The sequence below is a fragment of the Falco rusticolus genome, chromosome 9 (genome assembly GCF_015220075.1).
Source record: "Falco rusticolus isolate bFalRus1 chromosome 9, bFalRus1.pri, whole genome shotgun sequence".
NCBI lineage: Eukaryota > Metazoa > Chordata > Aves > Falconiformes > Falconidae > Falco > Falco rusticolus.
The window spans coordinates 9,742,757-9,769,941 of record NC_051195.1 but is presented as its reverse complement, the minus strand read 5'-3'; the positions used below and the strand labels follow the sequence as shown (position 1 = coordinate 9,769,941).

At 46.6% G+C, this 27,185-nt stretch overlaps 1 protein-coding gene and 1 long non-coding RNA gene across 9 annotated transcripts in view; one reads left to right on the top strand and one right to left on the bottom strand.

The window, feature by feature from the left end:
* Positions 1–8,375, bottom strand: part of ZMIZ1 (zinc finger MIZ-type containing 1) — a 357,468-nt gene extending 349,093 nt beyond the window's left edge. For 6 of the 7 annotated variants that reach the window (XM_037399105.1, XM_037399103.1, XM_037399110.1 and 3 more), the window contains exon 1: positions 7,551–7,663. The gene's annotated coding sequence lies outside the window, so the exon portion shown is untranslated. Of the gene's footprint in view, positions 1–7,550; positions 7,664–8,028 lie in introns of those variants that run through there. The other variant, XM_037399104.1, reaches the window with a different exon arrangement.
* Positions 8,376–8,634: 259 nt separating this feature from the next.
* Positions 8,635–22,576, top strand: LOC119153148. Of its 2 annotated transcripts, XR_005106076.1 has the most exons (4): positions 8,635–8,943; positions 18,958–19,116; positions 20,467–20,603; positions 21,507–22,576. It is a non-coding gene; the product is annotated as an uncharacterized LOC119153148 (long non-coding RNA). The 2 variants fall into 2 exon arrangements; XR_005106075.1 differs by lacking the exon at positions 20,467–20,603.
* The last annotated feature ends 4,609 nt before the right edge of the window (positions 22,577–27,185 follow it).

Here is a 27,185-nt window from a genome sequence, read left to right as displayed (position 1 = left end):
AATTTACAAGGACACCAAGAGATTGGGTAGACTGCCTGACAACCACATCATTCTTCCTCTCCCCCTGCAAACCTGTGGGATAATAAACCCCTCTCTCTGTCGTATATAGATAGATATATAAACAAATGGCTCTTCTGAGAATTCAATGTCAACAAAGTCTCTAAAACCGCTTTTTAAAGTTTTTCTCATTTTCTCCCATGCCTTTTTTTTTTTTTTGGGTGGGGGTGGGGGTGTAACCAAATGGGTCTTCTGTTGACCTACGAATACATTCACGTTTTAAAATTAAAGACTGACAGTGCTTGTTGTCAAACCACTCTAGCTGCAGGAACTTGTATTTCTGCAATGTATTTTAAGCAAAAACACTCTAAGAAAATTTTCCTGTTTATATGGCACTTTCTTTTGCCATTTACAACAGCCAAAATCTTACCAGATAAGTGCAATGCTAAGGAAGGCTACTGTTTATGTTGAAGTAATGTTACGTAAGGTATTTCTTATTTTCAAACCATCTATGGGGGCATCCCACGCTCTGGCTGCATGAACAGATGTACTGCGCAAATCAGGTCCGGAGGCAGAGGGACGGCAGGTTGGCGAGCTTCTCTTGCTTCCTTGCGAAAGTAGCCGTAGTTGGAGGGGTGGGGGTCCCGCAACAGAAGACATGAGCCTTTCCCCACTGTCGCTCAACAATTTTGTGGTGTTGGTTTGTGGGGTTTTTCACCTCCTTAACACGCTCTCGCACCTCTAAAATAACCAAAAGCAGATGGCAACCTTTGAGCTGGAGGATGCCCATCTACCAGGTGGCTGCTGGACAACAACCATGCCCAAAAGAACAGCACAGGGGAAGGGAGACTTCAGAGACACGCAAAAGAGAAGTTGTAAAAACACTTTGCAAAGTTTGCAAAAAACTCCTTCGGCAAAGGAGAAACCATGACCAGACTAGGGAAACCCCCCCTCCCAGCGTCAGTGCAAGACCAGGCAATTTCCAGAGAAGTCCAATTTCAAACCTTTTCAGGCACCGGCTGCCCAGCATTAAGTCAGCCTCAGCATTACCTTGTCCCGCTCCCCCATCCCACAAAGCCCTTATTTACACAGTAAGCCTGTATTCAATCCGTTCATCTGGTTTTGGAATGGGTGCTCAAAAACAAGAGAGGAAGAGAAACCTGCACTTCAGAATCTACTGATGGAGATACAGGAGGTGTGTATTTCAGAGCAGCCTAAAAGGCTCTGCTGTTCGCAGAGGGAATCAGGAATACAGCCAAGAAATAAGCAGACGCTCATCAAGGGAACTGTTTTTGCTACTAAATGGCCAATTGAAGCCCCCACTATTCTGTCATATAACTATGCCACTGCAGCCCCAATAAATAAACCCTTCTGATTAGTTACGAAACTACCTAGAAATCTCAGGGACTGACACCATTAGCTTTGTCAGCTGGTCAGTCATTGCAGCCCTAAGGTCTCAAAGGAATTATTTTTTTTTAATAAAATGCATACATATCCAAAAGACAACACAAACTTGTTGTCAACATACTGCTTTTTCTCTTACTGCTCAAACATACATGTTTTTACCTAATTAGCAAAGACAAAAAGTGATACTTCACAGGTACAAAGAGCTGCAAGATGAATGGGGCAGTTTATCCACATTTGTGCATTAGACCAACCAGTTAGTACCCTCTAGTTAATGCTGTCCTGACCAAGCTGACTACAAAATAAGTCACCAGAAGAGTTTACCCGTGGCCAAAGAGTTCAGACCATCAGAACAAGGAAGATTTGAGGAAGACCAAATAAAGACAACAATCAACCTGCATCACGCAAAACCAAAACCAAAGTCTGTGGCTTTTGTTTTCATGCTACCTTTGACAGCACGTGTGTTACCCAGAGGTTAGAGTTGTTCCCCTTTCCAAAGTTAAACCCACAGTGGCGCTGCTCTTCTCTGGCAAGAAAAGGCTTCCAGTAACCACAGTCCCTCTGTGCTCGCGGGCAACATTGACTGCCAAGAAACTGGACTATGGCTCTACAGGGAAAGGACAACACTAGTACGTATGGATCATGCAGCCCGAGCATCGCCTGGGTAGGTCTCACAGGACTGATGGAGGATGTCGTAGCACGAGGATATCGCTTCTGTAAATCAGCTCTCCACCATCTACTGACATACAAATATTAAGTCAGGAAAAACAAACAAACAAAAAAAATCACCTAGTAACACACTCATTATGGAAACAATGAGCAGTAGAGGCAATCCAAATCCACAGCTGTGTGAAATTTCCACAGGTTTGTAGCACTGTGCATATTAACGAGTTTTGACTGATTTCTTTTCCTCCCTGGCCCCTGTATTGAGCCAAAAGCCTTCCTGCTTCGCTTTGGGAATCAATTCAAAGCTGCTCTGCAGAGTCAAAACAAACGTTGGATTACCAACCAAGGGATACGCTTCCCACATTTATCTTAATGGAATGTTAACGTGATAACTTGTATGCTACTACCTCAATATTAATACACTAGACAGAATTCAATAAATCGAGCAGGGGTTTATTACCTGTGGCAAGGACAAAAGTCTGTTTTCCAGCTTAGATACTTCATCAGACCTTGAGCCTTATTTTGAGAAGTGTCAGCCATTGCCCCTTCCCCATTGGAAGTGACTGTGTTTGGCTGTTCCAGGATTCAAGATGGGGTATGAGTTACTTCTATTCTCCACTACAGGTCTAAAAAAGCATGAGTAACTGATGGAAGCTATAGGTAGCCTTGATAAAATGATCATCTATGTGGGCTTTCAGAAGGGCAGGTTCTTTTAAGAATGAGTCATCCCTACGGAGTAACTTAATTTCTGTTGACACTTACAGGAGAAATTAGGCAGACAAAATCACTTTCCATCCAAGAAAAACTTTATTTTTCTCTACTAAATACATAATAACCATACAAATTTGCCCTGCTCCATAAAGGGAAGGGCAGAGGCACTGTACCAAAGCTGGAAAACCTCATCTTTGCAGGCAACGTAGACTTCAGCGTATCTTAAACTATTAGAACCAAAAATAAACACGTAACAAGTGCAAAACCATCTCCTACTCTCATAATACACTACTGCCTCCAACAGTCAAGCTGTGCAGATCCATTACAACCCACTGCCTGGACATTCCCCTTGCAGTCTATATCACCTTTAAAATATTCTAACATTAACCAAGCTGAATGCTAATGATCATGTGAAACCCAATGAAAGTAAGGAAATCAAAAATGCTATGTAAGAACTTTTTGCTTTTAGAAAAAAGAAGCGGGGGAAAAATAAATCAATATGACAATGCAACATTTCAATCTACAAACCTTTTGTTTTTAAGCCAAAGACACCACTTTAAAGCAGAAGTGATTTCTAACACCACTGACAGCCCCAACTTATCAGCAGCAGCAAAGCACGCACACACCTAAATTCAGTAGAAGGAAAACATACCGCATCTAAGCAGGAGGTGTACCAGTGCCCATCCATGGTGGTCTAGTATTGATGCACTGTTCACGGTGCCTTCCCATAAAACAAACCCAAATGGATAAAGTGGGCTCGTGTTCCTCGTCCCACAACAGCCAGTTGACAAGAACAACCATAAACCAACTCTAAGCTCTTCAGCAATATTCTCGCCACTTAGCTGTAACATAGGATAGGATTTCACAAAAATTGGTCTAACTAGGAGTGAACAAATCAGCCAATTGCATAGTGGTCAAATCTGTTACCACAGGCATTAACTGCAGTCCTACTTATTTATGAGAAACAGGCTTTCCCAGGTACAGCCCTAACAACCCCTGCTCACTCCTTCCACAGCATTTGATCCCGCACGTTGTTAGAGCAGCACGGCAGGCATCACAGCTCCTGGCCAGCCGCTACACCCATTTCTCATAGTCACACTGCCTCCTGTGCAACTGGAAACAGGCTGGATCCCCATTGCCCCGAAGACTATCAACAACATTGTGGAAGGCAAAAGGAATTCCAACTTTGTTTTCTTTCTGGGATCTATTTTTCTTCCTTTTCAGGAGAGAATCCAGGCTTTCCAGGCTGCTAGTACAAACATCAAGTTGCTAAAAAACAGCCAACACCGTCTCCAACTATGGTATCAGTGATATAACCCATCCGTGAGGGTTTGGTTGGGCTTTTTTTAGGTTTGTTTTGGGCTTTTTTGTGGATGCAAAACCTTTGGAACCTATAAAAGTGGAAGAGATTTGGGGTAAAGGGCAAGCAACTCCCAAGGAAAGTTATGAATGGAAACATGCTAGAGAGCCTCCTCTCCTTTCCACCCCTTGTAACCATTGCTGATCAGGACAAATCTTTCAGATGCTGCAGAAACTGATCTATTATCTTTCGTGGGTTTCTTAAAATATCCTAAAAACGGAAGAGTACGCCACATTAAGATCCCAGTTTTATTTCATCTCAGACAGCACAAAACACTCTCTGTATATATACACAGCAACTCACTTCTTTCCTGAAACAAAGTTTTCATTGATCCTTTGCCACAGACTCAATTATTGTTTCTAATCATGATCAACGTTTATTTAAGGTATTGTGGACTGTAAACAATGTAAACAATAAAAGCATCTGTCCATGTTGACATGAATGTCATTGGCAGGTTAGATACCTCTATCAACTGGTCCCGAGGGTGTTCTTTTTAAATTCTGAAAGCCCAAAGTAAATTTAAATTACAATTTACAGAATAATCTTTAAATCAGCCACCTTCTGAGGTAGCGTTATCTTGAGTAGATAAAAATCACGATCTGTCAATTAAATCCCAGGAAATTTTTCATTGCTTTAAAACATAATGCTAAAGACACTTTTTTTTTTTTTTTTTTAATGTGTGACATACTGCAAAATTTCTGGTCCTCCTCGCACCCATGGGGAAAAAAAATAACACTCTTCTTGTAATTTGGCAATTAGAGATACGCATGTAAAAAAAAAGCAGAAATAACGACATTTTAAGACAACATTTTAAAAGTAAAGATAAAAAGAAGAAAGGTCCTTGACTGTGGGATATTTAGAGGATTTCAAGTCATGTTTTCCATGGCTTCATTTGAAAAATAAGTGGCCTTTTCTTTCTCCTCCCCCCCCTCCTCCAAACTCCGAGGAAAACAGTCACCAAATGCACTCAACTAGCCTCAAAGTCACACGTGCTCCATTGCAGATCTCGCTTTCAATGTGTCTTTTGTTTAATGGCTGGTGTTTCGACATCCTCAACTTGAACAGAAAAAGGTCAGAGCGAGTCTCCTGGCATTCTCAGACCTGCACCAGGCCCCGCCGGGAGCAGACTGATGCCACAGCAGCCTTCCCCTAACCAAGAGGAGGAAGCAGAGGTTTGAATCCGAGACCAACTACGCGTGTTAGAGGGATCCTTCTCCCAAAGACCGTCGGCGGCGTTTAGTTTTGCTGTATTTCTCTGCAAAACTTTTTCCTGCTGGTGCTAGCAATACTTTTGAGCACCAGTTCTGCCACCACGCGACATTACTGCCCTGGCACCGTGACCAGAGCAAGTTCCCACCAGCAAGGGGGAACCTTAGCCATACATCCCAGCAAGGAGCTGCTCCCCCTGGCCGGCTTTAGCTTCACCTCTGGGCTACCCCCGGTGCCCTGGTGCCCACCATCCTCACCTTCGCTCCCCTGCCTGCGGAGGGGAGGCTGCACCATTAACCTCCCAGTGCGCAAGGCCAAGGTCCAGACCGCAGCTAGAGAGAAGCTGCTGCTAAAGATTCCTTAAAAGCTTTGGCACTTCAAGGCACTTGGAACTACTCAACCAAAGCTGGGAGCCAAAGCTTTGCCACAGCATTAATGGGCTTTTGCCCTTTTAAATTTTATAAGCCCCTCGCCTTTCTGATGCGCGGAGTTTTATTCAGAGTCCTTTAAATGGCCATCTCATATTTAAAAGAAAGCCGGCATAGGTAGCACCCTAAAACTACCCCAGGTCATTCATCTCCCCCACTCTCCTACTGTCTCTTAGGAAACCTTTGATAGAGCATTTGTTCGGGCTGCCAAGTTAAATCCTCTTCTCTCATGTCAATGCATTGAAAAAAGCAGTCAGAACACCAGCTTCACTCAGGCCTGCTGAAGTAAATGGAGAAAACCAATTCCTCTGGCACTACAGAGCCATTAAGCCGTTTGCAGATTATGAACTGAAGCACAAAAATACACACCCGGCGCACAATCGGCCGGCGATGCAGAGCCGGTCCTGAAGTTCGCCTGGGTCTCACAAACCGTCTATACGGCCGCAATTTGTAGTCATTTGTGCAGCTGCCCCAAGTGTTCAGCGGGACCCCGACAGCCCCAGACAAAAGCCGTTTCGCCGCGATGCGGGGGTCACGCCGCCACCGCCGGGCACGGCGGCAGCGCGGTAACGGGGGCTGCAGCTGGGGGGCGGGGGGAGGGGGGGGAGGCGCAGGGACACCAGGGGCCAGCACACACACACACACACGGTGCCCCTAACCGCAGGCTCCGAGGTAGCACCGATATAAAACTTTACGCGTGCAAAACGAAGTTTACACTCTAAAAACCCCATTATAGTAACAACTTCCTCCCCCTGCCTTAGGCTGCCTTGCTCCGTCCCCGCTACCGAGCCAGCCCTCGGCGCTATCCCGAGTGGCACGGGGCGGGGGGGGAGGGGGGGGGCGAATAAAAGCGTGGCTGGATGGCTCCTATTTTTATGTTTACATTCCTGAAGTGTCTTTTAACTGACTGCCATTCCCCCTCTCCCAGCCAGCAGCCCCGCCAGCCGCCCCTGGAAGCGCTTCCCCCGCTCCCCTCGCACAAAGGCGGCGGGCGGGCGGCCGGCCCGGGCCCCCCCGGCCCTCTGCCCCCGCGCCCCCTCCCCTCCGCCCCGCCGGCTTCCTGGACAGATGCACCGGGGGGAGGGAGGAGAGAGGGAGGGAGGAGAGAGAGGGAGCGAGGGGAGGGGGGGGCTGCTCCTTCCTCCTGCCTGCCGAGCGAGGCCCCGGTCCCAACTGGCTCTCCAAACCCAGACACAAGGAATTCGCACCCAGGCAAGCTTCCCGCAGCCCGGAGCGCGGCCGCAGGCTCCCCCACGCGTCTCCGCTGCCCAGCACACGCGCGGCCGGGCACGCACAGCCCGCGCCGCCACCGCAGCCCCGGCCCCGCCGCGGGGCTCCAGCCCGCCCCGACGGCGCTCGCCCCGGCCGGGGGCAGCCGCCGCCCCCGGCCCCGCAGCCCCCCCCGCTTTGTTTTTGCGGCGGTTCCGACCCGCCCGCCACAAGTTAGACCCGGGCCGGGTCCCCCCGCGGCCCGCCCGGGAAGGGCATTTCCCGGCCAGAGCCGCCTCCCCGCCGCCGGGCCCGGCTCCGCGGCTCCCCGCCCGCCCTCGCCGGGGACAGCCTGCCCCTTTAAGGAGTCTCCGCACATTTTCTGCCCTCGCAGAATAAATAGGTTTTGTGTTTTGGGTTTTTTTCCACACACACACCCCCACACCCCCGTACACCTATTTCCCCAGCGTGGCCGCTCCATTGTTTCTGCTCCGCCGAGACGCAACCCCTGCCCGGCCGCCAACGGGGAGGTGCGAGCGGAGAGCGCAAATAGACGCGAAACTTACCTACAGCTTGCAAAGCAGCCTTGCAGCAGCGAAATAACAAGGAAGAAGGCAGGCAAAATCCTCTCTCCCCAACTGATTTGCAGCTCTACTCGGGTATTTTTAAATCTATAATTTTGTTTACACCCCCCCTCTCTTTTCTTCCTTCTCCCCCCCCCCCTTTTCCCCCCCTTGCCCGCAGACAGTGAAAAGGAGCTCATGTTAGTGGGTGAGTAAGTGAATCAACTAGCAGAGAGCACAGCAAGTTGAAGTGTCAAATTACATTGGCTATTCTATTACCAAAGGGCCATGCTTTGTGGCTGCTGGCAAAATCTGTCCCAGATTCCTATCTGAAAGGGAGCTGCCTCCTACAGGGATGTTCTTCCCTTCGCCCTCTCCCTTTCACTCTCCCCCCCCCCCCATCACCCCCCCCCCCTCCGCTCCCCAAATCACACAAAGTTCAAAATCTTCGATACGAGTTAAAATACAAATATTGTCTTACAGTGCATTTTAAAGGCGGGGATTCTCGGTTTAGTCTTCCTGAATACCAGGCACTCGGGAACACTTCCACTCTGGAAACTGAAAGCAGGAGAATCTCTATCCTCCCTTCTGGATTTTTATATTATTAAATACGGGAAAACCACCCCGGACCCGGTACACCCTCAGGCATGCGGTGCCTCCTTCGCCGCCGCCTGCACGGGAGAATTTGTACGGGGATGGATGAATGGAACTACCGGGCGGGCCAGGGGATGACACAGGGACGCCAAGATACCCCGTCGCTCCGTAGCTCGCACTTTAGGCAGCCCCCCCGCACTCGCCGCCACCCCCGGGGCCGCTGGTATTGTCAGCGCCCGCCGCTCCCGCCACCCAGGTAGGAGCGGGGCGCCCCCGGGGGTCCTCGCCCGCCAGCGGGGCTCTGCCGGGGACACCGGCGGGGCGGGCCGGGGGGGGCGGCCCCAGCGACGGGGGGGGGAAGGGCGGCCGGGACCGGACCCCCCCCGCCGCCCCGAGCGCACCCGCGGCGCTAACAATAGGGCGTGTTTTTTGTGCTGGTGTTTGTTGTTGGTTTTTTTATTATTATTTTCTTCCCCCCACACACCCCCCGGAAATCCAACCTGATTTCCAGGGAGAAAATAAGAACCCGTCCTTGTCTGGCGAGCACCAATCTGCTAAAAAAACATCTCCCTCGACTTCTCTTCCCCTTGATAAAACACTTCCAGGACAATCAATATTTTATGATGAGTTGTTAATAAGCCTAATATATTCATCCCTGCTCCAACGGGGCTTGTTAGATTATGCAATTAAGATAAGCAATTTAAACAGCACCGTGCAGCCCTTCGCTGGTCACATTCGTCTTGTCGGAGGAGGAGAAACGATCGGGACTTTAAAGGGATGTCGGATCTTTGGGGAAGGCGGGGTGAGGAATTTTTTTTTATTATTTTTTTTTATTTTTCAACATGCGTGCAGCCGGCGCCGTGCGTTAACGTGGCTCTCCCCGCCGGTAACCCCGCGGGGCTCCCCCGTTCCCCCCACGCTGGTTTCCGTACTGGTTTGCACGGGGCTGCACCACCACCACCACCACCCCGCCGCTCGTTTGCGCCATGAAAAATAAAATAAAAAAAAAAAAAAAAAATAAACACACACAGCTCGCCCCGCCCCCAGCCGCCCCCCGCTCGCGTCCCGGGGTGCGGGGGGCCGGCGCCCGCCGAGCGCGGCGGGGGGAGCCACGGGCGGGCAGCGCCCCCGCGGGGGCAGGCGGCCGACGGCGGGTCCCGCCGCTCCGGCGCGGTCCGGCTCCGCGTTTTGCGTGCGGCCGCGGTGTCAGCCGGGGAGCGCCGAATAACAAAGACAAGTTTGAGAGGAGCCGCCGCCGCCGCCGCACAGGCTGCCAGTGACGTCAGGGAACAATGCCGCTGCCAGCCGGCCCGCCCCGCGCCCGCCGCCCCTTAAAGGCGCACGGCCCGGCGCCCCCCCCGCACACACACCGCCTGGGACGCGGCGGCAGCGCTCGGGCCTGCGGGTGTCCGTCTCCCCGAGGCGGCGGTTGGCAGCGCGGGGAGCGCCGGCGCAGCGGCGGCGAGGGGCGCGGGCAGCGGGCGGGGGCTGCAGCCGGGGCGACGCGGCCTAAGGCAGGTGCGGCCCCGTTACCCGCCCTGGGAGGGTCTTCTTGTAAGGTGCCAGCCCTTGGGGGCGGGGGGGGGGTGTCATTCCCGAGCAGCGCCTCCCCCGCGGTTAGGACCCCCGGGCACGATGCCACCTTCAGCCCCTCCGACGGCGACCCCCCCAGCCCTGCCGTCCACGGATTAAAACGGCCACGCAATCCCTGATCAGCCCCACTACCCCCCCCCCCCCCCAGCTCCTGCACAGCCTTTGATACCAGTTACCAAAGCAAGGATAAATAAACCTGGCCCTGTAAGTGACCAGCAATGGCACTGTAGCAATGTAGTCATTTCCTGATAATGACACAAATGTCAGTGCATCATACCTTAATGGTAAATTAATTTGCAGTACTACATTAATTCGCAATTAATACCTTTTTTAAAAAGGCGTCAGCTTGGTAAAGGGTCAAAACTTCTGTCTTGGGCATAGGCAAAGGCAAGCAGCGGGTTTGATGTTTCGTGGCTTCAAACCATCTCACAGAAATACAAAATCAGGCAATTACACGTATCTGTGCAGAAAAGCAGTTACGAGGGCATAACCTGTCCGCTGTGTTTACGTACAACTTCCACTGATGCCATCCAGGCAGAAAACAGATTGGTAGTAACACATTCACTTTTTCAAGCTTTTTGTAGTTTTTCCTGCAGGATACTTTCCACGTCACCCCATCATGTAGGATTTACCGGCTGCATCACCCTGCCATCTTTCAGGAACTAAGCTGCCTGATCAGCACAAGGCTAGGAAAATAAAGGGCTTGCAGGGACGAAGTTCAGGGCTTCAGCAGGTGCCATTGTGCCCTCCGAGCCCCGTCCCTCCTAACCCGAGGTTTGCCACAGGCTGTGCCGGGGCACCAAAGGGGCCAGAGTCCACGGGGGATGTGCAACGGCAACAGCCTTGGCCACTCACGGTCATTAGAGATCAGACGGTGCTTGCAGTGACAGCAAGTGCTAACGGGTGTGACAGCCAGGTCCCAACTGCTCCGCCTGTCCGTATAGAGCCCTTCACACTCTCGGCTGCAGGAGACATTCCCAGTTTCCTGCACAGGCTGCATTCGGCACCCGCTAAGTTTTGGCCCAAAAGTGGATGCAGCAGTTGGGTTATATTTAGTATATTTATCAGGCTGTTCGTAAATTCAGCTAAACACCCTAAAAATTAGGAGGGCCTTCGCTTTCTGACTGTGCCGATAGGATTCATGAAGTCAGAAAGGTGCCTCCAACCCCTGGTGATGGCCTCACTGTCAACCAGGGACTGGGCTAATCCATGACAAAGAATAAATCGCTTTTATAGTTTCTCCAGTTTACTGCCAGTTGCCTGCTGGGGCATGAAAGGTGGACTGGCCACTCAGAATGACAAAAAAAAAAAGGGGGGGGGGTGTCTTAGGAGTTTAGATGTATGGCAAGAACACCCCCACAAAGGAAGTGCTCAATTAGACTAATCAGCCTAATTTTCCAAGTCCCTTGCAGCATCAGAGCAAAGCAAAAGCAGCATTTGCAACGGGAAATCCCTTTCTGTGTGTAAGAGACAGGGCTGTGTTTTGCAAACGAGTGCTCCTGACGATGTGGAGTTGGGGAGTTGTAACCAGCCCTAAACCAGAAGCTGCACAAGCTTCAGCACAGTCTCGGGTCCCGGCTTAGCAGCGTTCTGCTGCTGCGGTAGCGAGGCCGTCAGCGAGCAGGCGGACAGACAGTTATCCACATTATTCCACGCTCTGTGGTGGGCCTGTCCACAAGGGATTAGACCAAATCTGCTAGCCTCATTTCTGTTATATAACCTAAGACAGATCTGAACTCTTTTCTCCAGAGGATTGTATGTTAAACCAGAATATCACCTCCCACTAACCCTCTTCAGCTGTGGTTCAAATTAGGTTTTGCTGCTATCATGATTCATACTGCACCGTGATGAAAGTGGAATTGATTGAGGTGGCACGTAGGCATTGCAGCTAGACGTACCCCGGGTTACTCGTATAAAAGTTTTATCAGGTAACTGCTATCAGGGAAGCTTTTTGCAGCGCTGGGTTCAGCGCAGACCGTGAAGACCAAAAGGACTAAGCGCTTACATCGCAAGTCCACGCTGAGCTATTGGATGCTACAGCCGTTAGTGACTAAGCTGCCTAGTTTAAGAGCAGACTCCAACCAGCTCAAGAGGGGCTGCAGGCGTACAACACGCACAAAAGACTGCCCGCAATCAGCACAGACTTACTAATAGTGTCTGCCATCAGCATTGCTTTACTTATAGCTGTTTGCAGTACTCATGTCACAGTCATGCATGTGGCACCACTGCACCTGGTGCTCCCCAGATACACACATCCTGAAGGTTCTTCTGGGCCCTCACAGAACCGCTCACCCATCACAGATCTCCCATCTACTCTTCTGTCATAACCCACAGGCTTATCTCATGCAAATGCTTACTCCTGTCACTAGTTGCGCTGAAGTTTAGCTAATGCAGCCTCAAAATGAGGGAGAACAAGCCTTTCTCCAACTTTGCAACAGTGTAGGATGACTGGAGTAGTACTACTGGATGGAGTTAAGTTAGACCCGTGGGAAAGTGAGATTAAGTGAGGCTGAAGTCAGGTTGTACACATCTCACTACGCAGTGAGAAACTGGTACAGTTTATTGACAACTCTGTCCATTTTTGTCTTTTCCTTAATAGTATGGGAAAGAAAACAGGGTTTATTTGAATTCTTAAATTAGAGATGAAATTGCTATGCGAAGACATTAAGGAAATTTGCAGTTATGCAACTGGAGTCCTAGAGGAAAAAGTAAACAATTTTACTGAGAAAAACAAATTGAAAACAATTATGAGACATTAAGAGGGAAGTGGCTGGAGGTTTGGGCTTTTTCTCCCCTTCCCACCCCCCCCACCCCACCCCACCCTTCCTTTTGAGGCCTAAAAACATTTGCATGTTGTCTTAAATTTGATCTCTTTTTCGTCTTCATCAACATACACTGCTTAAGTCACATAGTCACTTGTGAGTGAGTTTAGGGACTGGATTCCTCCAGAGGAGCTTCAGTGCAACAGGGAAAGAAAGAAGCATCATGAAGGCATTTTTTAGTCACTAAGGAAACATACCTCATCTTTTACGGGAATTTACACTCGTACATCCTTTTACAGTCATTCTTTCTGAACCAAGCCGCTACTTACGCCAGTCTTTTGCAAACTGTTCCATATACTCAGAAGTCTAAAACTCTTCTAGGGGCTCTTTGGGGTGCCACAGTAAGGCAAAATATACATACAGCAAGTCCCTGGTCTTGCAAACACAAGACCCAATTAAGTGCCGAGCAACTCTGCACCCCTGTCTCAGTTAATCATGGGGTATGCTCTGAGAAGGAGCGGAGCTGTCGTTGACAGCATTGTACCCAGCCTTCGCGCAAGGCAATTTAGTTCGTTTGGCAAAGAGAATAAAGCCTTTAAAAATACGATGTAGGAAGATAGCGCTGAAATCCAGGATGTATGCCTTCAAGGGTCAAGGATACAGCTTAAAAACAAAAACAAAGAAGAGCTGGAAGGATAGGAAAAGAAGGCATGCTGTGTGCTTATACCGAAAAGGAACTTAACATATGCGAGCCGAGGAAACACAGCATTGTAAACATTCTATTTATATAGTGCCGAAAGTATACTTTTTATGGAGACATAAACATTAGTCAGCCCAGTGCATACAACCTTTCCTTCTAAAGAAGATAAAGTCACTGCCCTGTCAGACCCAAATCAAAGTCCAAATTCAAGAACCAAGCGTGTCTCAACTTTAAGAAACCTCCGTTCAAAATTTTGTCTGGGGTGAAGTCGCTTGACTCGTGCAAACCTTGCCCATAAAGCAAATAGCTTCCAAACATTGCAACTGAGATTTGTCAATAGGGACTTTAGTCACTTCTGTTGTTAAACTTTTTTCTAGCTGCAGCATAGAGTTTCAGGAGAAAAAAAAGTGAAAAAGAAAACAAAATGTTATCCGACGTTAAAGTCAGGAGGATGTACTCGGGCAGAATATAATTAGCACCCTGGCCATCTTCCAACTTTGTGATGTGCAACATCATGCTCCTACCCGCACCCTGCCCCCCCCCCCCCAAAAAAAAAAAAAAACCACAAAAAAACCCCCACCAAACCAAAAACACCCAAGGATTTTGAATGACCGCAAACGTCAGGACCTTATTTTTAGTCTGCTCCAAATAATGCAATTGGATAACCTTACATAAAACCAGACATGCACTTTACCTTGAGAGCGTTTCACTTGATATGTTAGCAGAGACATCCACGGTGTGAATTCCTGTTTCACAGATGGTAGAGAAAATCCTACTCTGTCTTCCTAGCATTTGACTACCTACAGCCAGCCTTTGACAGTAAGCAGGCCTTCTTTTAGCCTCACTGAATTTTAATGGAGAAAGGTAATGAGATTTAAAGAAAAACAAATGCAGCCATGTGTAGGGCATGAATGGTGAAGTCAGAGCCCTACTTCTGTTTCTCCCCATGACTTCAGCTCTTATCTGACCCAGTTAGGAGACAGAGATGACAAATAACACCAGCACCAAGTGGAGAACTCTTAGGCTGAACTCTGGTCTGAGTTTCTGTGAGAGATTTTAGTCTAAACTATCCAGCCCAAAAACGTGAAAGGAGAGCAAACAACAGTAAAATAAGATGTTATTGTAAAGGACAGCGAGGACTGCTTTGTATCAGACAGAGCTTGCCAGGACATTATAATGCTTCGCAACACAGCTAATCACACTAAATAAAATGTAGCCTTAAACACACTTAGGACTAGATTCTCAGTGGGTCCTCCCATTTAGCATGCAGCTTAATGTATTTTTTTTTTTCCTAACCAACTGTATTTTGTACCACAAGGGATGGCTAACACAATTTTGGAAAAAAAATATATATTTTCATAAAATATGAATAAATAACCATAAGTTGTTTACACAAATAAACATTCTGGGGCATGGGATTTTATTCAGTAATTGCCATATTGGTCATAAAACATGCCTGAGAGCCCAAAGTATTACTTTATTGCATTTAGCAGCAACAATTAGCCTCTCGATTTTTCACTGCTTTAACAAACAGTATGTGTTTCTACTCTCTAAGAGGTAAAAAAGAAAACAAAACCCAGGCTCTTCAGTGTGGCTGTACATTCCACATGCATATGTGCAAGTGGCACAAAAGACCATCAAGGCTTGAACTGTGAAGTGTAGGAAAGAAAACAAAACAAAACAAAAATACCCCACCAAAAAAACCCAACCACCAAACCAGCAGTCAATTTTGCTTCCTATTCTGGGGGACTATGCAGGGCACAGGGAGCAGCGAAGAATTTCGTAATAAGGCTCTCTCGCAAAAGCACCACAGGCAACAAATTCCTTACAGCTGAATAGGAGAATAAGTGCAAAACTGAAGACAACAGGAAGAGGTGTGGTCCCTAATGCATCATTTGCTGTATTTTATTGTCTGCGAGCCAAGAGAAGTAGAAGGCCACTGAAATTCCTAGAGAACAGAAGAGCCCTGAAGAACTACTGAATGAGGAGGCTTCCTAAGGCTTGGGTTTTTTACATTAAACACGATAAGAAAGGAAGCATATATTTTGCAAAAGAGAGCATTCACAAGCTGAAACTTACACCACCCACCCACCCCCTGTTGTAATTGCATTATTTATCTCAGCTCATCTTTGAATTAGGTGATTTGGAAATGCTTGGCTATCCCCAGTAGTAGACATCCAGCTAAACACGGCAGCCAAGGGGCATGTCAGGAGGACTCCAGTTGGGCAGACACTTGTAACCGGAGGAAGAGTGCAGATGTGACAGAAATTTGGGAATTCTATACAGGTGAACTACAGATGTGATAGAGGATGTAGATACTGATGCAGCACAGTTGCCTCACAATTTGGATAGTTAACCCATGGGTAATCAAGAATTAACGGTATTGTGTTAACTGCAGGAGCCACTGCATCCTGGAAACATTGCTGGGAATATCCATCTTGAGTTTTCATCTCACTAGAACTCCAATTTGGACAGCTTATTGACCTACTTTCAGTAGGTCACTGCTTTCAGCATGTTAACCCCCCCTCCATCCCCAAATACTCACGGCTATTTCAAGTAAGTGCAAGAAAAAGGAAGATGAAACTACAGATGTTGCTCGTGCATACAATCAGCACATCCCTCCCCACTGAAGTTTAATAAGGATTGTTAGTACATCATTGTAGCTGGTAATTGTGTAGGTACACATGGTAATTGCATGTATTTGCACTAATTATGTAAATGCACAATAATTAAAGCTCCAGGGTTTTCATGGTGAATTTTTAAGACACTCATGGATTTGTCATGGCAAAAGTGTCAGTTGTGTAACCTAGTGGGAAAGGGGAGGAGGAGGAAGCTCAGGAGAACATGCTTCTTAAATAAAATGCAGGGATTTTTACATAAATAAATGGATAGAGTACACTAATCCAAACACAGCTGTCATGCCTGGGTACAGTTTCTTTCAGAATCTCTTACCAGACCCCCCCCCAAAAATAATCTAGAAAAAACCCAAAACCCATTGAGTTTTTCATGGCAGGTTAAAGCTAAAGATCAAATATTCCCCCGCTTTCTCCACTTAATGTCCCAGCTTTTCCCATGTAGCCAGTGAAAGACAGGAGGAGAAATGAATTTGTGCTCTCTTCTTGCTATTATGGCGATCACTTGCAAAATAGTACCAGTTTTCTCCCCCTCCCAGAGGCCTTATCAGACTCCCCTGAATGCATCAGGATTCACTCTCTGAACCCTGGCACTGCTCGGATTTGGATGGGTCTCCCAGCACGGTGTGCTGCCTTCTCAGAGGACTTGTACATGGGGGTTCAGGTTGCTTTTGTCTCGGGGGTGGGGTTCCCCCCTTTGCTGCCCACCCCTAAGACTCCGGTCATTCCCCCCACCCTCAAGATCTTCAGAGGCAAGCTGGCAGGTCTCCTCGGGGCAGCACGCAGACCTCCCTGCCAGCCCTTGCCCAGCACGCCAGGCAGCAGCCACCGGTGCCGCAGCCCAAGGCACAGCTGCTCACCTTCGCTGCTCTGCTCCACGGACCTTTAGGGTCTTCAGGAATTAACTGCTCCTGAACAACTTCAGGCATATGAAGGAAAGACAGGTTTAAGAACATGCAGCGTATATCTCCTCGTACCAAGGCAGCACATGGGGACACACACTGTCCAACTGATTAGCTGCTTCTAATCGCCTCCGAAAGCAAACCCGAGCAGCTCCCTAGGACAATCCTGTTATCCTTATGCCAACAGCACAAGGGGCTGTTCGAGAAGCACAGCAACATAACATAAGGTACTGTGAATTCAGAGCACTACTATGCATTTCATGCTGAAAAGCTTTCAGTTCCAAAATACATTGTTTGAGATCTCAATCGCTTAAGTCAAGCACTGGTTTTTTAGTCACTGAAAAGAGATCTGCATTCGTAAGACTGAAACCACTTGGAAAGCATCAACCTGATGTCCTTATTGCAGAAATAATCTTTATGCCACCACCTGCTGTTTGATTTCAGGTGTGCTTGTTGGTCCCCATGACACCGCAGTCCCACCTGCTTGTACACAGCTTGTACACGGCTACCCATCTTGGCTCACAGACGCTTCAACAGATAGTCAGTGCAAGAGTTTTAAGCTACCAAGACCTAATAGCTTGAGCCAAGATACAAAAGAGAGCTTGCTCAGGAACTGCAACAAAGCTTTGAGAATGTAGGACTTACAACCACACATCGCTACGTATTTAAACATATATACATGAGTCAAAAAACTTTATGCTCATAGCACCTACCTTTACTACAGCCAGCACGGCAACGGCTGTGCTTCTTACTTGTAGGACTGAAGACAGGCTGCTCCGGGATAACAGAAAACACAAAACCATGTCCTGCAACCTTGAGGCACTCAAGAGCTGTGCTACAAGCTCCCAAACCCTTCCCTAAGGCTCGGTGCAGCTTACCCAGTTGCTAATTTCAGGAGGGGTTTTATTACAGCTGTTTCAAATCGGCTACTCAGCCACAGCTGGGGCAATAATTAGTCCTTTTTAATACTTCCTGGGCTGAGGGAGTTGTCAGGATCTCAATTTTTGTTTGGTTGGTTTTTTTAAACTGATTTTTGAATGTGCAATCTCCCGATTGTTTTCTGTCTTAAAAACAAAACAAAAAACCAACCTAAACTAAAATAACCTAAACCCAACAACCCCTTCTTCCTGCCAAATGTCCAAACCACTGCTTCTGAGAGTAGGACTCGTAAATGTTTCTGCACTTACTTAAAACATAAGGGAAAGAAATCACTAGAACTATGGTTGCATTGAAATAGCATATTTTTCCTGATGCACTAAACACGTTTCATATGATTCAGGTGCTTTTTTAAAAAAAAAACATGGCTTTGAAGACACTTTTTCCATTTTAAAGCTAAAGTTAAAAAAATGTAGCTATGGGATAAAAATTGTTCAAATCTAGTGCAAAATTATTTTAAAAGCAGCTTTTAATTGGTGGCATTCGATCAAACGAGAAGCTGCCTAGGACAGAGACTATTTTCTACTTTGCTTCTAACAATAGACATACTTTCAAGGTTTTTATTTCCTATGCTAATAAGAATGCCTATACTCATGCTTGATAGGGATTAAAGATGGTAAGGTGTCATTTTAAAATTTTCAGTTTGCAGCAACCTGTATTTTAATTGAGAATCTTGTAGGAGTGGAAGATTTCACGCAAATGCAGTCTTTCTGAGAAAAGAGTAGTATTGCTAAGACTGATTGTAAGTTCTGTTGTATTAATTTCCTTTAATTTCTCAGTAAATTCATCTGTTCTTCAGAGAATGGATGGTGGGTGTCTAAAACCATCGTTTGTGGGGTTTGTGGGCCTGAATGGAAGGAAGGTGAGTTGGGTTACAGCTGGAGCACATTTTCTCTGCGTCTGTCGGGAATTTGTTTCAGCTTGGCTTTGTTGTACAGCAGCATTGTGAGGCTAAGTTAGAACTTTAACTTGTGTTAGCACAGGACCAAAGGTCTTTCGGATGTTTATGTCTAGCAGCAACTTGTATGATAAACACTTGTTTCCAGCAGCAGGGCTACTCAAGCTGAGTAACCCTGCAATCTGGTAAGGTCCCTTGGACCTGATGCTCCTCCACTTGCTGCCCAAATACATCTGCACAGGCAGGGAAAACCTAATACCTCCATTTGGGGAAGATTTACAGGTCACAAGGAGAAAAAAGGAATTTGTCTGGGCCCTAGGTTTTTTTTAAAGGACTAGTGAATTGAAGGCATTTATGATACCTACTAATATTATTCATATATATCCTTTTAGTATCTCATAGGCCAGTTGTGAGCAGCAATGTTGGTGATACCGGGCCTGGTGCAAGCACAGCTGTTCTCTTCATAGTGCCTGAATGTCACTGTTCCTTTTCCAGTATGCTTCAAAGATCTTTACACCAGCAAGGTCGGTGCCAGCATCTCCATTTCACAGGTGGGAAAACTGTATCATCGAATGGTGAAATGACCACAGTCGCCTAGAAGACCAATAGAAGGCGGCAATGTGGATATTATAGTGCTAGTCCTTCTCTCCCTTTACTGCTCCAGTGCAAGCACCAAAGGCATCTCTCTGGTCAGCACCTAATTTAAGAAAAGAGTTTTGGTTAATCAGATTAGCAAGAGCAGTTTGCTGGTAGAGCCGACATTCAACATCCTTAGCAAGAAGAGTTGTGCTGTTAACTCGTCCAAAAGTCACATCCACAGTGGCTCGGTGATAGCTTGGACATGAAAATATCTGCAGTTAGTGAACAGTTTATTTAGAAATTAAAGATCTGTGCCATTCTTTTGGCCTGCCTGGAAAATATGAATAAATGTTGTTAAATACAGGTAGGTCTAAGTAAATACAAATATATGCATATCAACATACATCACAGGTGGTGGTTGTGAAATGAAGTGGTTGTTCTGAGAGCCTAGCAAGAGGAATGCTGACACAGCAGGTTATTTGGTTGGGACTGTTGGAATATACGAACTGTAGCTGACTCAAGTCCGCCCGCGGTGCAGGTGCCCTTTACTGGATGTTTGCAACCCAAACACCCAGCAGCAGCGGATATTCTTGCAAATCTAGGCATCGTGATTTACTCAAGAATCAGTGGCAGAGGCATGACCAGAAACTGTACCTGAACCTGTTCCTGACAGGGAAACTGCATTGTCAAGTGCCTTGTTCCAACAAGTCGGCAACACTGTCTGCATATTTTAAATCCCTGTGTTGAGTCATCACCATTTAAATGGAACTTAGACCACCTGAGCCTGTGATCCTTACTAGCCTGCTCCAAACTGTCTGTGGAGTTTTTCTCTTTGTGGAGCAGGCACAGCCCCACACATTCAGCCCCAGCGTGGCCCACAGCCGGGCAGTTATTTCCTAGTTGCTGTACCACAACACATGGCTGCGAAGGGAAGTGTGCAAAGTTGTTTGCTGTGCTTGTTCTTTTAAAGAAAAAGAATAATGCTATCGTTCCAAGCGGAATTACACTTGTTCCACTTTCCCTTGCCCTCGAAAACTTAAAAGCAGAAAAGTAATCATTTAAGCCATTTCTTTAGCTGCGGGGCTTTATTTTGTTTAAGCTCTATACATACGTCTTTTCCAGTATACATGCTGAAGCAGCAGCCATTTGATTTGCTGTTATTGTTAGCGATTCTGCATTTTTTGCCAGTGTCTTGTTTTAAACAGGGGCTCATGCAGCAAGTTTGACTGGAATTAATGGCTTCTTGACGTCTGATGAAATTCTTGTTACGAATGCTACTTTTCCATATATCCTCTGCGGAATTTTTTCTTTTCTTTTGGCAGCTGGCATGCAGTGGTTAGACCCTATCTGATGGGTAAGGGCCGAAATAGTCCCAATATGTAGAAGTGCCTTTAAGATTGCTTATTACTGCATAGACTTCTCATCTAAAAACCTGGAAAATTCCCAAACCCATCTGGAAGTGCGTATAGCATATGTTGAATGACTACTACTATAGGGTTTTGTTTAAATACTGAATGAAACTTGTAGATGGAAGCTAGCAACTAAAACTTTTCCTGTCCAAACTCCATAATCTCATGTGATGGAGAGTGCAGAGTGACACCTCCAACATTGTGTCCTACGCTGGCTTGGTAAGACTTGAAGATTAGGTCAGTGGAGTACCAGGTACTGTCATCAAAGTCCTGAAATCACGAGGCAGTTTTGCTAGAAGAAATCTTAGTGAGGAGGAAGTGCGAATTCTCATGCTGCCTGCACTGCTCTATCATTTTCACGTCCCAGCTAGGGGCAATCTGTGCTGCTGTAGCCCATCCTCTCCTCGGAGCTGCCTCCTTGTAGGATATTTTAGGATCAGTCCTCGGGGGCTGAAGAGGGCCTTGTTCTGGCCCTACAGAGTGGGGAAGAGACAAGCGGAACAATGGGCCCCTTGGGTGACGGAGATGGGGAAAAGCAAAAAAGCGATTAAAAAATTCCCTTAGCCTGATAATAAATGTCCCTCCCATCTGGTTTTGAATTGACCTGGAGGAAAGGGTAGGGAGAAGTGACACTGATCTTTTAAAAAAGATGAACAATCTTTTCTGCTATTTTATAGGTATGTGGAAGACACATCTTGCCAGAGCTGAATTCATGTATTTCATGTAATATTTAGACACCTGTAGTGAGATTATTTTTCCTGTTTTAATTTGAAGAGCCAAGAGCCTGCATTTCTCAGTCTTTTTGCTGTTGAGACTACTGAAGAACTTAGCTATTTCTCTGGGGAAAAAGTATGCCAAAAAACCTGGCAGCCTGGCCCGACAGTACTTATATTCCAAGTATTATAAAACACATGTAACAAGAAGGCTGTTGCTTTTTTTTTTTCTTTTTTCAGGGAAGCTGAACAATGAATCCCACAGGGCATCAATGGGAGCAGAGTCAAACCTCCCTCCATTTCAGTGTTTCTTCTCCGCTTTTGTGACATGAAGTTAAAGCCCAAATTCTACAAAATGCTCAACAGGGAAACTCCTGCAGCCCAATGACTTCCCTGAGGCACCACTTACGTATGATTTGTTGCAAGATTAGGATCAGAGGCTCTTCACTCCCCATCTGCCTACCTCCTTGGGACTTTTTTTTTCATCATTATGTTTTCCTTTTTGAATTGTTTTGACTGAAATAAAGTAAAAATGGTTGGTACATTTTAAATCCGTGTCTGCTCTGCTAATTGTTGGGGTGCCAAAGATCAGCCACGGAGAGGTTGTCTTCAGAGCAAGATTTAGGCTCCTAGAAGAAGTGGCAATGTTATATGAGATGTGTAAGGACCCAGTTCTGCAAGACTGAATGTCGTGGTTTCACCCTCGCTGGCTAGAGGAAGAAAAAGAAGAAAATCACCTCTTCCCCAGCTGGAACCAGGGTGCTAAATCAAGCCCTAAATGATTCGACGAAGAGTACGGCAAAGCCGTGAGACATTCACGGTGAAAACGTGGCATCCGACTTCAGCCATCCTCCCACCACAGAGGTCAGGGCACTTATGAATATCAGTCTGGCGGAGTAAGATCTGCCCCATCAGCGGTTTGTTACCATCTACCAGTGCTCAATAACACAGGACACACCACTGCTCGCCTGGAACAGCGTTGCAAGCTACAGCTGCTCCCCTGCAGTCAGCGGAGCTGCTCCGAGTCCGACTGCCAAGCAGTATATGTCTAACCGAGCTATACATTTTAGTTTGATGGTAAGATTTCTACTTCAGAATTTGCTGTCGTTCAGCAGCTGAAGAAAAAAAGTTGGCACGTTGCAGATTTCTAGTGAAAATTTGAAAAACCATGCCCGTCATCAAAATATTAAACAGTAATAGCAACATTGTGATACTTTGTATCCCATAACATTGGAAACAAAAACAATTGAAGTGAGTCAGCCCAAATGTTTGCTTCTTGTCAAAATAAACAAGACTGTTGGTATGATCAATTTCTGCTCTCTGCCTTTGAAAATGCCATTGAAATCAACATAGTCTCACAAAAGACTGGGATTTCACTGGAAGCCCGTTTTCCAGCTGAAAAGCGTCTCCTCTCCATCAGCCTGAAGGGCTGCAGGAGGCAGAGGGAAACGTTAAATCGGGTCCCCTGGATTCAAGGGGAGGAAGCGAGGGCAGGCAGTGCTGCACGGGGCGCGTTAACGGGTACTAATTCCCAGGTACCTGCTCACAGAGCTCTGCGGGCAGCTCGGAATACTGCGGTACGGTCCATTGCTTTCTGTGCGAGTGAAGAATATGAATACTTGAAAAGCCGAAGCCTGCTCTGAAGTAGAAAAGCCAGCCCTACTACAAAGAAATTCTTGTGCCTCTTTAATTACCCTTCTTCACCTATAGGTGGAATTTCCACTCCAACAGCTTTAGCAAGGAGCCTGGTAGCCTGGGAGGAGATTTCTGTTTGTCTTTGTACAGCAAACACTGGCTCTGTTGTGCAGTGCCAGTTTCTGATTCTAATGATTTCCTGAATTCATTCCCTTCTGTACCTCAGGGAAGGAAGAGGTGATCCTCTTGAAAATTCAGATAATTGCTTTTATTTGATTTTTATTAAACCTCATTCAAGAATAATATGATGGCTTTTTTTACTGCATTGTTCATCACTGTGGCATTTTTAAATTTGCTTTGCTAAAAGAAACAGTTTACTAAGCCAAAGATTTAATTCCAGGATTTTTGCGGAGAGAAATCTGGGAGCTTTTTTTTTTTTTTTTTTTTAAATTTTTTTTTTATTTCAGAGACTTTCGTAATATTGATATCTATCTGTTATTCTCTCCACTTTCTTTATTTCCTAGCCCAGCCTTCTTCCCCAGCCCCAGCAACCAGAGCGTGCTGTGGTTTATTGTGTGTGCAGCCGGAGCTGGCGGGGCCGGCTTCACCCGGCTGTGCCTGGCTGCCTCCCAGGCGAGGCTCTGCGAGGGACGCTCCTTCTCCCCCGCTATGGCCATCACATCACCTGGGTGAAGCCGATACCCGCTGCCACACACAGATGGCTGCGGGGAGACAGCAGGCTCCAGCTCGGCTGGGAGATAAGCGTGGGGTCAGGCACAGAGCTGCCATGGGGGTTATCCCTCCACGCAGCCAGGGGATGGCCACCCCCGGGTGCCGGCTGACTCACGGGATCTTGGGGTGGCAACGCTGTCTTCCCACCAGCCAGCGGGGACGTGGGGCAAGGCCCTGGTTAATCCCTCCCTCCCTCCCTGGAAAACTCTCTGCGGCTGGTGTTACAGGTATTATTCCCATTGTACGCAGCGGGTGGCTGATGTGGAGAAGCAAAATGCGTGCTCGGCACTTAGCAGAAATAAAAGTAGCCAAGCAATTAAAAATCAGGACCGACAACTTTGTGTGTCTGACACTAAAGAATATGGGTTTGGGAAATTTAATCTATTTACCTCCTTGCTGCTGGTGTGACATCACCTACTGTCCATTAATAAGTCGCACACGGAGCTGCTTGATGCGCGGTTTTATGAGAACTATTTTTTTAAGAGTTTGTAATTTAAAGATAAGTGTTTAGGAACATGAGTTTTTCATATACTTTTAGAGCAGGTTTTCCCCTTTTTCCATTTTATCACAGGAAATAACGTCTCAAAACACTGTGAAGACTTGGTAAAAGGGTCTTTTTTATCTCAAAAAGTTTTAAACAAGAATCCGGTCATCTTAGTTAATCCCTTTAAACTGTGTCAATATTTACTTTTAAGTGGAATTTAAAATACTCGATCAGCCACACTCTCAGTTTAATCGGGACAATTCCCACTGACTGGGCATTACGGCTGAATACGGCAGGGGTGTACCTTGACTCCTTGTGGTTACAACTTGTGACGGCAGGACGGATGACGGGATGTCTGTTGTTAGCTTATGCATCTGCCCATGAATAAGTGGGTCCCCCAGGACTGTTTTCAGTCAGCTGCTGGGCTCCTGCCACATCTGCGATGTTCTGTACCCCCCACGAGGTTTCCAGAAGGGTCTGCGGTCATTAAAATAATCAGCGTGGGATTTATGAAACAGCATGTTCACCCTTGTCTGTTCATCCATATCTTTGGGAAGAAATGTGGCAATTTGGCAACAGCTTGACCCCTGCTCAGAAGGGTGACGGGGAGGGTCGGTCTCACCCTCCCCGCCCCGCAGAGGGTTACGTGCTGTGAATGAGCAGCTCCGGCGTGCAGCTGATCCCCAACCGCAGGGTGCAGTCTGGTTGCTGAAAGCCCGTAAATATGAACAGGACTTCGACAGCTCTTACAGGAGGACGAGCAGCTACAGTTGGTTGAGCATAGGTGTCTTTGACAGAGCTAAAGACCCTTAAGAAGCACTGCAGCCACTTCCCATGGTTATCTGCAGCCCAGAATTCATGAAAAAAAAGCATATTTTTAATGCTATTGGCACTTAAACCTTTGTTTTCTGTATTTGATGAATTAATGGCAACAGACCTTGCACTGCAAGACAGTGGAGCACCATTTCGTTCCACAGTTACCCTGTTTCTCCCTCCCTTTCTTGGGAGGTTATTGCATACCACATGGGATAGCTTGCCTTTGCCCTTCTCTCATGGCAGATGTGTTTGGATCAGAGAAGCAGCAGGTTGGGCCAAGACGTGCCTGGTATTACCTTCTTTAAGGTAACTGGTCAACGTGTCCTGATCACATCCTCAGAATTCAACTGATCACCAGTTTCCTGGGCAGTAAGAAATTGTTCTTCCATTTAAAACTGGCTTTTCCTGTGCTTTTTTTCTGTAACATGGAACACATTTGCTGTCTATACTGGTTGGAATGTTTTACTCAATAAGTCCTCTGCTACTGCAGTGACACAGGGTATTCATGGTATTCAAGATCCTCTTGTCTGTCTGTACTACATCATGAACAGGTTTTTTTTTTTTTTTTTTTTGTTTTGTTTTTTTTTTTTTTAGCTAGTGGTCTTATTTTTCCTGGAGAACTTTAGGAAGCATTTCCTTGGCTGAGTATGTGGACTCATCATTCCAACGAACCTCCTGTCATTGGCTAACTCCCTGCAATGGTGCAGGGATCACTTTGGATGTCTTGAGTGTCCCCTTCCAGTCCCACGTCCCAGGTAGGGAGGGGTTTCCTATCTGGTAATATGGTAACAGGGAAAGGCCTCGGCTGGCTCTCCTGGTCCTCAGTATGAGTCACCACAGGGATGCAGAGAAAACAATGACTGAAGTAGTTCAGATCTTCACTGGCTCCTCAGAATGACTCCTGGCATAGGACACCATGTTCCTTGTCATTTTCCTGACCACATCTTACTCGATTGCACGCTGTTTGTGCTTAATGTTAGTGAAGCGAACTGAAAATTGTAAAGCTATGGTAAAGATCAGAAGGCAGAAAAAGGTGAGTAGGTATAAACAGTAAAGTGAAAGAACGCGACTGGAGAGCAGCGAGTGCTAAATGGTGTGTTTCTCGAGAACCTGAGTGTGTGCTTTCCCTAGGAACCTCACACGTGTCTCTCTCTCAAGTCTCCGGCTAGTTACCTTTTTCCTTCCAGATTAATGTTCATTTTAGGACACCTCAGCTTTGGCTACTGCTGGCTAAGCTATTTATTTTCTGAGAGACAGACTTTCACATCATGTAATAAATTGCTGGGATATACGATGCATGCAGAGAACTGCTGGGCAGATTTAAACTAAAAACCAGACTGAACCAATCTCTCTGCATGGATGTTTTTTTGGTTTTTGTTTTTTTTTTTTTTGGGGGGGGGAGGCAAAAAAAGCTATAGATTATTTTGTTGTCTCTTTTTCCCTACAACAATAACTTATTGGAAAGGAAAAACAAAGTGATAACACCCTCTCTTTGTTTTTCTTTTCCTTTCTGGTAGAAATTTGCTAAAATTAAATATTTCCAGAATCATTTTAAGCTTAAAACTTAAGAATAGATCTGGACCTGGAATTGGATTAAATCAGAAATGAAAGAAGCCTTTTCTCATTGCTTCCTCCTGATGCTAAAGGTTTTTCCTATTACTGTGATGCAATATTTTGGTTTGTGAGGTACCCCGTAGGGTGACTCTGGAGCCCCCACCCGCTGTCACAGCTGTGACACACTGAGAGCTCTTCCGTGTTCTAGCTGCTTTGCAGTATAAATGGGCAACAACACTGCTTCTTTGCTTGGTCTCTCTGGAATAACTCAAAAATAAACCAGCACATATCAAATAAACCCTGTGTGTTTTGTCTGCCTCAGATTCTTCACCATCTGGAGCAGTTTCCTTAGGGCTCAAGAGCCTTTTCCTGAAGACCGTACCCCCACCGGGCTACTGAAGCACGTTTGTCTTTTCCTCTCTCCTCCCCAAAAACTTCCTTTTGAACACTATGAGACAGTTATACATTTCCTTATTATTGTCTGGGCTCACCGTTGGTCAGAAAACTGTCCCCCGTTAAGGTCTGTTGTCCCATGAGTGACAAGCTACTTCAGCGTACAGTGAAGCCCCAGCCATGTTAACATTCGGAGCAGCAGAGCAGCTTTGCAACAAACCTCTCCATCATCTGCATTTATTCTGGTTTGATTTGCTATTTTGGCACATACGAATCACATTCCTTCTGGGGGAAACTAAACCAGA